Here is a 13369-nt window from a genome sequence, read left to right as displayed (position 1 = left end):
TGGGAACTTATCTGAAATCCTGCCCTTTAGAAAGGATTGGTAATCTGGTGTGAAAGCGCGTCTAGGAAGCGAGTGCATGCACATAAATCCTTTCCTGCTGGTGATTGTAAAATAATTTTCTTTTTAATTTTATTATATTTGCAGTCATCATGTTTAACTAGTTTTGATAATGTTGATTTCTTTCTACTTTGCAGATGTACTGATTGGAATTTTGTACACATGGTTTAATACAGCTCTGAAATATGACATTTTGTGTTATGTAGCATGGAATGAAGAATAATTATTCATAATTACATCGGCGGTTCTGAGTTTTCTATGAATTTCAAAAGCATGCTTTTAATTCAAGAAAGATTTTACCATCATCTGTCTGATGGTCAATAGTGAATCTAATATTGCAGTGCATGCAGTGCATGTTATTTATTGAATATGGAAATGATTCTGTTTCATATACTGTACCATTGAACAATACGATAGAATTTTTGAAATAAATCGGTATTGGTCTCGAAAAATTTGTTTTCCAAATGGTTAACGTAAATATGATCTAAAAGATCCGCGAGACTGCTTCCTATTGCTAGTCATCTGGCTGCATATACATAGTCTTTTGAACAGGAAATGGTTATGGAATAGAATTAATTCTAACCCCTATGATTTCGTTTATCTCTGTTGTTTATTTTTAATTAAATAGCTCTTAATTATTTCAGTAGAGTCATGAACAGGTATATTTGTGTCCTGGTACACAAAGTCTTGAGATGAAAATCTGGCGCTACCTGGTATGTGCACGTAGGTATAAGCATTTATAACGTCTTGGCGGTTTGTGATGGAAAAGTTATCTTGGTGTGTGCACAACAATGACGTCATTAAGAAGTTCTTGAGGAGTTTTGATACAGACTTTGTCTTCAACAAAACCACCACTACAGGTGTAATTATAAACAATTCTTCATACCACCTTAGAAGCACAAAATGGCTCGTTTCAGGTCACTGTTAAACTGTGTATACAAAATTCCCATCAGTTCATTTACCAAAGAGAAAGAATTCAATATCATCAAAAACTGTAGCTAAAAATAATTAGTATAAGCCACCAATCAATGACAGACTGTATAATAAAATTAAAGATAGGAATTTACCAGCAGCACATTCACCTTCAGCAGGAGAAAAGAAACTATTTATGTGCTTTCCCTTCTTGGTACATAATGATGCCAAATCGCGTATCATTTCTGAAGGACACGTGTTCAATTAATTTTCTGCACCAATAACATTGTGCAACATGATCCACAGCTCCATAATCACCAGACTACAGCCTGAAACATCAGGAATTCACTATATTGCTTATGACAACTGCCACAGCTTGTATCTTCGCTACACTGGCAAAAGCTTTAATATAAGTTACTGTGAACGTACAGATGGCTTTAGACTAAAAAATTTAAAAAAACTCTATACTAAGCACTCACATGGGTCAACAAAAAACACTCTGTTTCTAGCATTAAAAATAACTTACAGATATCACACACTCCTAACAAAGGCAATAAAATGGATCTCTTGCAGGAACTAGAATTTTACATTCACACACCCTCCCCTCCCCCCCCCCCCCCCGGTCCAGCCAAGTACATTCTAAATTAATAGCTATCAACAAACATTTCCTGCATAATATCATTGGGCTGCCCACGCAAGGTAAACACAATAAGGACGCCTAACAGTCAGAGACCTGCACAATAATATCCTGACAGCAATACACAAACATCTACAATACTTAACATCCTAACAACTGCTATAGAAGAAAAAGTGCTATTGTATGTAGGACTGAGCCGCTGCATAGATGGACACTCCGATTTCTGGCATGACATTTGCGCCCTGCGGGTTGCCGGTCCCTGACACACAGGCGCTCTCTCTTCGAAGTTCAGACGAGGCGTCTCGCCAGCACATTGAGTGTTTGGATTCGGTGAAATTGTAAACATTCTGTTTACAGGCTTAACGGTGGCAGGTATCTTGAAGAAGCGCCACCAGAATTCATAGGCAGTGCACGTACCAACAACGGCGGTGTTGGTAAAGGGGACTAGCTTGCCTCTGCGGGCGACGTGGTCATCAAGAGCCTGCGTATATTCCTCCGCCAAGGCATACTTAAACCTTGGAGCCACTGCCAGGAGCCAGGTAGCATCGTGAAGTTAAGTAACGACAACCAGCAGCCAACTGTAATCGCAGCTCCGCTGATCAAAAGTATCCGGACACCCCCAAAAACATGTTTTTCGTATTAGGTGCATTGTGCTGCCACCTACTGCCAGGTGCTCCATATCAGCGACCTCAGTAGTCATTAGATATCGTGAGAGAGTAGAATGGGGAGCTCCGCGGAACTCACGGACTTCGAACGTGGTCAGGTGATTGGGTGTCACTTGTGTCATACGTCTGAACGCGACATTTACACACTCCTAAACATCCCTAGGTCCACTGTTTCCAATGTGATAGTGAAGTGGAAATGTGAACGGACAAACACAGGACAAAAGCGTGCAGGATGACCTCGTCTGTTGACTGATAGAGACGGCCGACAGTTGAGGAGGGTCATAATGTGTAATAGGCAGACATCTATCCAAACCATCAAACAGGAATTCCAAACTGCATCAGGATCCACTGCAAGTACTATGATAGTTAGGCAGGAGGTGGGAAAACTTGAATTTCATGGTCGAGCGGCTGCTCATAAGCCACACGTCACGCCGGTAAACGCCAAGCGTCGTCCCTCTTGGTGTAAGGAGCGTAAACATTGGATGGTTTAAAAGTGGAAAAACGTTGTGTGGAGTGATGAATCACGGTACACAATGTGGCGCTTCGATGGCAGGGTGTGGGTATGGCGAATGCCCGGTGTGCCAGCGTGTTTAGTGCCCACAGTAAAATTCGGAGGCGGTGGTGTTATGGTGTAGTCATATTTTTCATGGAGGGGCTTGCTCCCCTTGTTGTTTTGAGTGGCCCTATCACAGCACAGGCCTACATTGATGTTTTTAGCACCTTCTTGCTTCCAACTGTTGAAGAGCAATTCGGGGATGGCGATTGCATCTTTCAACACGATCGAGCATCTGTTCATAATGCACGGCCTGTGGCGGAGTGGTTACAGGGCAATAACATCCCTGTAATGGACTGGCCTGCACAGAGTCCTGACTTGAATCCTACAGAACACCTTTGGGATATATTGGAACTCCGACTTCGTGCCAGGCCTCATCGACCGACATCGATACTTCTCCTCAGTGCAGCAATCCGTGAAGAATAGGCTGCCGCTCCCCAGGAAACCTTCCAGCAGCTGATTGAACGTATGCCTGCTAGAGTGGAAGCTGTCATCTAGGCTAAGGGTGGGCCAACACCATATTGAATTCTAGCATTACCGATGGAGGGCGCCACGAACTTGTAGTCATTTTCAGCCATGCGTCCGGATACTTTTGACCACATAGTATACTTCCTAATCTTGGTGTTAAGTTTCCCGCTGTTCTCATTTCTGCTACTCCCATAACTTTCATCTTTTTTCTACTTACTCTCAAACCATATGCTGTTGTAATTAGACTGTTCATTTCATTCAGCAGGTCCTGTAATTTTTCTTCACTTTCACTGATGGTAGCAATGCCGTCAGAGAATCTTACCATTAATATCCTTCCACCTTCAATTTTAATCCCAGTGTTGAACCTCTCTTTTATTTTCGTCATTGCTTCTTCGTGTTCAGATTGAAAGTAGGGGCAAAAGACTACATATCTGTCTTACTCCCTTTTTAATCCGAGCTTATCATTTTTGGTCCTCCAGTCTTATTTTTCCCACTTGTCTCTGATACATATTGTATCTCACTCGTCTTTCCTAATAGCTTACCACTATTTTCTCGGAATTTCGAATATCTTGCACCATTTTACATTGCCAGTCGCCTACCACATGTTGTGGGACGCAGTGCTATGCTGTAGTTGTGCTGCAGTGATTATTGGACCGACGTTTCTTTGGACTTTCATTTGAACTTTACTTTTCTGTGGCAAGGCTGCAATAATGCGAATTCTCAAACTATCTGTAAACTCATCTATCACCTGCATGGAGTTACAAATTAGACACCATGGACGAAACAGGAAGACAGATAGAAAAACCAGGACACTCAGAGTGGCCTAATAACAAATATTTTAATTTATAAACTTCCTAAAACATGCTACAATGTAACTAGCAAAAATTTATATCTGTAACAATCTGTTTATGTAAATTTGAACTCCAATGTTAATTACAATGATATGAAATGAATACCCCTAGCTGCATACAGGCGTTGATATAAGTCAACGGGGACAGTTGAAAATGTTTTTGTTCGTTATTGATCCTTGTGTTTGGTCGTTGCGGACGTTGCAAGACATACTGTTTAAGTTCGGTGGTGGATCCTTCCACTCAGTTTTTTATTACAGAGGCCAACCGGCTCTCTGACCGAACACGCTGAGCTACCGTGCCGGCTATCCATCTGAGCCACCGAGAACACAGAGGATGGTGCGACTGCAGGGACGTATCTCTGGCGCGCCTCCCGTGATACCGACATTCCCAATTTATTGTCCTGCACTATATTCATTGTGTCCCTGCCCATTAGACTCGTTACTCGCGGGTTTTTGCCGATTCCCGTAAGAGTTCGAGCGTGCATCCGCACGGAAGAGGATGGTCAAATGGCCGAAAGAACAGATACCATCTTTATATAAATCTAATGTTAATGTTAAGCAGAGGTGTTGCCCTAAACTGTTATGACTATCAACAGTTCTGTACATATAAATGTGTGTACGTACATGTATAATTTATAATGTGCAATCTCATGGCTCTATAATATTTCATTAAAAATTCCGTTACCAGTTATTGAAAAAAAAGAAAAAAAAGACCTTTCCTATAGTCCTTTAGTAATAAGTTCACTCTCAGAATACAGGCATTTTTCTGTTATTTTCGTGCTGCATATTGCAAATCCCACACATATTCTTTGCTTAGTTTAGATATTCACTCGACAGTAAATCAATGATACCTTTATATCTTTACGTAAGGAAAACTTATTGCACTGTAAATAAAAATCTGGGTCGGGTGTAAAACATAGGTATGACGCGCTGTGATCAAGAATATTATGAAGCGCGCCACTGTCATTTATTTAGAATATACGCGCTGTCTGCAATTCGATAGCGTCTACATCGCCTTAGATAACCATCAGCACCAAACAAAACTAATAGCTATAGCCTGGGACATTCACATTCCATTTTCCTTCACAGCGATACTTGATTTTCGCCTTTCCATTAACATCTTTTGCTTTTGCATGAAGCAGTCTGAAGGTGTCGTGGCACTACTTCAATATTTTTAGTTATGTCCTTTTCAGCAGTCGTCTTCGCTAAGGCGTTGATTATTTCATTTGCAGTTAACATTATCCTATTCCATTCCTTGATCCACAAAAAATTTATCTCATCCTCGCCCCCGTTTTTTTTACCTGTTGGCTTTCATAAAGTCCATTACCTCCGGAAAGTTATGGGGTCTGCTTATATCGTACTAAACTTCTACATCCGCTTTCATTACCGTCAGTGCTTCATAGAGATGAAAAGAGTTCTGAACTACACAAAGTTGCTTCGTAAACTACTCGTACCAGATAGGCAACAAGAATCCTCCGCCGGTGCTTCTGGATTTTCCTGCTTGCTGTACTCAGGAGCCACCCCACTGTACGTACGGGGAGACAGTACAGTGCCTGTTTTACGATACAACGGAAAAGTTGCCGTGGAACCTAATTCCATACGGGCGGGATCAATATGTAGGAGCAGCAGTGGAAACGTCTGCCATCAGAAGTTGTGTGTGTCTGGAGGGGAGCGGTGTCCCTTAAGTGCATCGCCTCGCCAGCAGCCCGGGGAGACGGCCGACACTTGCCCGAACTTATAATAACAGCGGCGGCGTCCACCCCCTCCCCTCCCCGCTCCGCGCCTTCCATTAAAGTTTGACCCGCCGACCTTCGACTTCCGCCTCTGCTATCTCTCCACAAAGAATCCAAAATACGGCGGCAAATTCCGGGCCCCGAGGGGAAAGCGCCACGTTTGAGAGAGAGTTCCGCCGCCCGTTCTGCCCGAGGCCTGGATTTCTGACGCGCCACACCAGCGACTGCGGCGATATAACGGAAAAAGGAGAAAAAAGGCGACGTGCGAGGTGGGCGGCGGCTTATTAAACGATATATAGTGCCGTGACGGAGAATCTCATCCTGAGCCAAGAAGGCAAAACTGAACTTCAGTGCTCCTCAATTACTTAGTGTGATTCGGCTGGTGGTGTACCCACCACGATACGCTATAGTCGTAATATGGGAAGATTCCAGAAATGGCGTTTACTAAACGTGTATGCTGCACCTCAGTTTTAGTCGACTGTTCTTTCTCATGGCACAATGATTAAACAGGAAGGTACGACAGATAAAACTACACGTATTTAGTTTTTCCCAACGCGTAAAATTTTCAAATAACTCACAGGATTGAACCGGATGACATCTTCAGCAACTGTCCATATTTAGACAGATGCACACCCTGTCACAGAGAGCGCTGTGCAAGAAAATTTAAAATCTCTGCGGAGCATATGACGAAAGAAAGCACACACACACACACACACACACACACACACACACACACACACATACACACCACAAACATTAGCACCACCACTCAACTAAAGATGACAAACTTCAGAAGTTATCCATAATGAATATTAACCAACAGAGTTAATGCCACCTCACATGTTCAAAAATGGTTCAAATGGCTCTAAGCACTATGGGACTTAACATCTGAGGTCATCAGTCCCCTAGACTTAGAGCTACTTAAACCTAACCTAAGAACATCACACACATCCATGCCCGAGGCAGGAATCGAACCTGCGACCGCAGCAGCAGCGCGGTTCCGGACTAAAGCGCCTAGAACCGCTCGGCCACAGTGGCCGGCCCTCAGATGTTGATACAAATACTAACTACCGATAATATCTGATCTTGGCTATGTGATGGTGATAGTGTTACGGTGTGTGTGCGTGTTATCTGTCGGCATATACTCTGCGTACGCCGGTCTCTGTGACTGAGCGGTTCTAGGCGCTTCAGTCTGAAACCGCGCGACCACTACGGTCCCAGGTTCGAATCCTGCCTCGGGCATGACTAGTTAGGTTTAAGTAGTTCTAAGTTCAAGGGGACTGATGACCTCAGATGTTAAGTCCCATAGGGCACAGAGCCATTTTAGCCATTTACTTTGCGTACCGACGTTTTAAATACCGTTCCACAGCGTTCTCTTGTTGCATTTGTGCCTCGAGTGTGACAGGGTGTTGTACATGTCAAAACATTGCCGGTTTTTGAGTAAGTCAACCAGCTGCTTTCCCTAAATTATTTGGATATGAGCTTTTTTTGTTTGCACACACATGCCACTACATCGGTAATGTGGTTTTAGATCGTTGACGAGTATGCAACATCGTTCCCGCTCGAGTCTGCTACAACATTTACATTTAAATGACAGATGCACATTTTTTTACATACACACACACCTTAGACCTTGTAGCTACAAACAGGCCCAACCTTATCGATGACGGCAGCATAGAGACGGGGAATAATTATCATGATGTCATCATAGCGACAATGGTTACGAAAGTCAATAAATCAGCGAAGAAGACTAGGAGAGTCTTTGTGCAAGAAAATGCAAATAAGCAGTTGTTAGCATCTCACTTAGACAGTGAGCTGCAATCATTTACTTCCAGTATGACGGATATAGAGAAATTATGGGCAAAGTTTAAAGAAGCTGTAAATCTACTCTAGCTCTGCATAAGTATGTCGCTAGTAACTGAATTAAGGACGAAAAAGACCCGTGGTAGCTCAGCAACGGAATTCGAAAAATACTCCGTATATTTCGGTATGCGGAGCATGTGGCACACACACAATCACACGCACACACACACATACACACACACACACACACACACACACACACACACACCATGGACATTAGCACCGCCACACAACTAAAGATGACTATCGTCAGAAGTTACCGTAGTGAATATTAACCAACAGAGGAACAAAGCTAATGCTACCTCACCTGTTGCACTCCTCTACATCCATATCTACATCTACATGGATACTCTGCAAATCACATTTAAGTGCCTGGCAGAGGATTCATCGAACCACCTTCACAATTCTCTATTATTCCAATCTGGTATAGCGCGCAGAAAGAACGAACACCTATATCTTTCCGTACGAACTCAGATTTCCCTTATTTTATTGTGGTAATCGTTTCTCCCTATATAGGTCCGTGTCAACAAAATATTTTCGCATTCGGAGGAGAAAGTTGGTGATTGGAATTTCGTGAGAAGATTCCGTCGTAACGAAAAACGCCATTCTTTTAATGATTTTCAGCCCAAATCCTGTATCATTTCAGTGACACTCTCTCCCATATTTCGCGATAATACAAAACGTGCTGGCCTTCTTTGAACTTTTTTGATGTACTCCGTCAGTCCTATCTGGTAAGGATCCCACACCGCACAGCAGTATTTTAAAAGGGAACGGACAAGCGTAGTGCAGGCAGTCTCATTAGAGATCTGTTACATTTTCTAAGCGTCCTGCCAATAAAACGCAGTCTTTGGTTAGCCTTCCCCACAACATTTTCTATGTATTCCTTTCAATTTAAGTTGTTCGTAATTGTAATTCCTAGGTATTTAGTTGAATTTGCGGCCTTTAGATTTCACTGATTTATCGTGTACCCGAAGTTTAACGGATTCCTTTTAGCGCTGATGTGGATGACCTCACACTTTTCGTTATTTAGGGTCAACTGCAAATTTTCGCACTACTCAGTTATCTTTTCTAAATCTTTTTTGAAATTTGTTTTGATCTTCTGATCACTTCATTAGTCGATAAACGACAGTGTCATCTGCAAACAACTTAAGATGGCTGCTCAGATTGTCTCTCAAATCGTTTATACACAGGGTGTTACAAAAAGGTACGGACAAACTTTCAGGAAACATTCCTCACACACAAATAAAGAAAAGATATTATGTGGATATGTGTCCGGAAACGCTTAATTTCCATGTTAGAGCTAATTTTAGTGTCGTCAGTATGTACTGTACTTCCTCGATTCACCGCCAGTTGGCCGAATTGAAGGGAGGTAATGTTGACTTCGGTTCTTGTGTTGACATGCGACTCATTGCTCTACAGTACCAGCATCAAGCACATCAGTACGTAGCATCAACAGGCTACTGTTCATCAGAAACGTGGTTTTGCAGTCAGTGCAATGTTTACAAATGCGGAGTTGGCAGATGCCCATTTGATGTATGGATTAGCACGGGGCAATAGCCGTGGCACGTTACGTTTGTATCGAGACAGATTTCCAGAACGAAGGTGCCCCGATAGGTAGACGTTCGAAGCAATTGATCGGCGTCTTAGGGAGCACGGAACATTCCAGCCTATGACTCGCGACTGGGGAAGAACTAGAACGACGAGGACACCTGCAATGGACGAGGCAATTCTTCGTGCAGTTGACGATAACCCTAATGTCAGCGTCAGAGAAGTTGCTGCTGTACAAGGTAACGTTGACCACGTCACTGTATGGAGAGTGCTACGGGAGAACCAGTTGTTTCCGTACCATGTACAGCGTGTGCAGGCACTATCAGCAGCTGATTGGCCTCCACGGGTACACTTCTGCGAATGGTTCATCCAACAATGTGTCAAACCTCATTTCAGTGCAAATGTTCTCTTTACGGATGAGGCTTCATTCCAACGTGATCAAATTGTAAATTTTCACAATCAGCATGTGTGGGCTGACGAGAATCCGCACGCAATTGTGCAATCACGTCATCAACACAGATTTTCTGTGAACGTTTGGGCAGGCATTGTTGGTGATGTCTTGATTGGGCCCCATGTTCTTCGACCTACGCTCAATGGAGCACGTTATCATGATTTCATACGGGATACTTTACCTGTGCTGCTAGAACATGTGCCTTTACAAGTACGACACAACATGTGGTTCATGCACGATGGAGCTCCTGCACATTTCAGTCGAAGTGTTCGTACGCTTCTCAACAACAGATTCGGTGACCGATGGATTGGTAGAGGCGGATCAATTCCATGGCCTCCACGCTCTCCTGACCTCAACCCTCTTGACTTTCATTTATGGGGGCATTTGAAAGCTCTTGTCTACGCAACCCCGGTACCAAATGTAGAGACTCTTCGTGGTCGTATTGTGGACGGCTGTGATACAATACGCCATTCTCCAGGGCTGCATCAGCGCATCAGGGATTCCATACAACGGAGGGTGGATGCATGTATCCTCGCTAACGGAGGACATTTTGCACATTTCCTGTAACAAAGTGTTTGAAGTCACGCTGGTACGTTCTGTTGCTGTGTGTTGCCGTTCCATGATTAATGTGATTTGAAGAGAAGTAATAAAATGAGCTCTAACATGGAAAGTAAGCGTTTCCGGACACATGTCCACATAACATATTTTCTTTCTTTGTGTGTGAGGAATGTTTCCTGAAAGTTTGGCCGTACCTTTCTGTAACACCCTGTAGATAGTCGTTTGTACAGCAAAAGGCCTATAACACTATTTGGGGAACGCCAGCAATAACTTCTGTTTCGCTCGATGACTTTCCATCAGTTACTACGAATTGAAATAAGAACACCGTGAATTCATTGTCCCAGGAAGGGGAAACTTTATTGACACATTCCTGGGGTCAGATACATCACATGATCACACTGACAGAACCACAGGCACATAGACACAGGCAACAGAGCATGCACAATGTCGGCACTAGTACAGTGTATATCCACCTTTCGCAGCAATGCAGGCTGCTATTCTCCCATGGAGACGATCGTAGAGATGCTGGATGTAGTCCTGTGGAACGGCTTGCCATGCCATTTCCACCTGGCGCCTCAGTTGGACCAGCGTTCGTGCTGGACGTGCAGACCGCGTGAGACGACGCTTCATCCAGTCCAAAACATGCTCAATGGGGGACAGATCCGGAGATCTTGCTGGCCAGGGTAGTTGACTTACACCTTCTAGAGCACGTTGGGTGGCACGGGATACATGCGGACGTGCATTGTCCTGTTGGAACAGCAAGTTCCCTTGCCGGTCTAGGAATGGTAGAACGATGGGTTCGATGACGGTTTGGATGTACCGTGCACTATTCAGTGTCCCCTCGACGATCACCAGTGGTGTACGGCCAGTGTAGGAGATCGCTCCCCACACCATGATGCCGGGTGTTGGCCCTGTGTGCCTCGGTCGTATGCAGTCCTGATTGTGGCGCTCACCTGCACGGCGCCAAACACGCATACGACCATCATTGGCACCAAGGCAGAAGCGACTCTCATCGCTGAAGACGACACGTCTCCATTCGTCCCTCCATTCACGCCTGTCGCGACACCACTGGAGGCGGGCTGCACGATGTTAGGGCGTGAGCGGAAGACGGCCTAACGGTGTGCGGGACCGTAGCCCAGCTTCATGGAGACGGTTGCGAATGGTCCTCGCCGATACCCCAGGAGCAACAGTGTCCCTAATTTGCTGGGAAGTGGCGGTGCTGTCCCCTACGGCACTGCGTAGGATCCTACGGTCTTGGCGTGCATCCGTGCGTCGCTGCGGTCCAGTCCCAGGTCGACGGGCACGTGCACCTTCCGCCGACCACTGGCGACAACATCGATGTACTGTGGAGACCTCACGCCCCACGTGTTGAGCAATTCGGCGGTACGTCCACCCGGCCTCCCGCATGCCCACTATACGCCCTCGCTCAAAGTCCGTCAACTGCACATGCGGTTCACGTCCACGCTGTCGCGGCATGCTACCAGTGTTAAAGACTGCGATGGAGCTCCGTATGCCACGGCAAACTGGCTGACACTGACGGCGGCGGTGCACAAATGCTGCGCAGCTAGCGCCATTCGACGGCCAACACCGCGGTTCCTGGTGTGTCCGCTGTGCCGTGCGTGTGATCATTGCTTGTACAGCCCTCTCGCAGTGTCCGGAGCAAGTATGGTGGGTCTGACACACCGGTGTCAATGTGTTCTTTTTTCCATTTCCAGGAGTGTATGACCTCTCCAACAGGAAGTCACAAATCCATTCACATAACTTAGACGATATTCCATAAGCACGCAATTTCACTACAAGCCGCTTGTGTCGTACAGTGTCAAAAGCATTCCGGAAATCCAGAGATACAGAATCGATATGAAATCCCTTGTCAATAGCATTCAACACTTCATGCGAATAAAGAGCTAGTTGTGTTTCACGAGAATGATGTTTTCCAAACCCATGTCGACTGTGTGTCAATAGGCCGTTTCCTTCGATGTAATTCATAATGTTCGAATACAACATATGTTCCAGAATCCGGTTGCATGTCGACGTTAATGATCTGGGCATGTAATTAAGTGGATTACTCCTACTACGTTTCTTGAATATTGGTGTGGCCTGTGCAGCTTCCCAGTCTTTGGGTACGGACCTTCCGTTACTGATTACATTCCGTAATGTCTGAACAGGTGTCCTATTATCCTGTCCCTTTCTCTTGTATTGTTCAAAAGAGAACCCGCAAATGACGACACGCCTCTGTGAAAAGATCTGCGGGCGAAGCATAGAATAATTACCACCGTTACGTATAAGCAAAAGATCTGGCCGAGAACCTGAGAACATTCTGGTACTACGTAAAATCGCTAACCACCTCTAAAGCTTCCATGCAGTCGCTCGTTGACGAGTCCGGTGTGGTACTAAAAGATAGCAAAGCGAGTCCCGTATGGACGACTTAAAAATGAGCATCCGTGGTTTAGAGAAACAGCTGAAAGAGTTGGAAACAAGTAAGTCGGCAAATTCGGATGGAATCACAATTCGGCTTCACTAAGAGTAGTCTGCGCCATTGGTCCCTTGCTTAGCATGCGTTTATTGCGAATCTCACACCCAGCGCGAGGTCCCGAGCGACTGGAAAAAGCTCAGCTGACTCCGTTATTTTTTTTTCCTTCTTTTTGGTCGCTCTGCAACTCCCTCCTCTAATACGAAGTAAGTTTTTTCGTAATGTCTGAACTGATGTCCTATCATCCTGTCCCTTTGTCTTGGCAGTGTTTTCCATGTACTCCTTACCTCGATGCTTCTCTGGAGAACCTCATCATTCCTCGCCTTACCCGTCCAGCAAATTTTCAACCTTCTTCTGCAGCACCACATCTCAAATGCTTCGATTCTCGGCTTTTCTGTTTTCTTACAGTGCTGTGCTCTAAACGTACATTTTCAGGCACTTCTTCCTCAAATTAAGACCTATGTTTGATAACAGTTGACTTCTGTTAGTCATGAATGCCCTTTTTGTCAGTGCTACTCTGCTTTTTATGTCCTCCTTGCTCCTTCCGTCATGAGTTATTTTGCTGTCTAGATAGCAGTATTCCTTAACTTCATCTAATTCGTGA

This window comes from Schistocerca nitens, chromosome 5, assembly GCF_023898315.1.
Source record: "Schistocerca nitens isolate TAMUIC-IGC-003100 chromosome 5, iqSchNite1.1, whole genome shotgun sequence".
In the NCBI taxonomy this organism is placed as follows: domain Eukaryota; kingdom Metazoa; phylum Arthropoda; class Insecta; order Orthoptera; family Acrididae; genus Schistocerca; species Schistocerca nitens.
The sequence above is the reverse complement of the archived record's forward strand: the minus strand, read 5'-3'. Positions refer to the sequence as shown.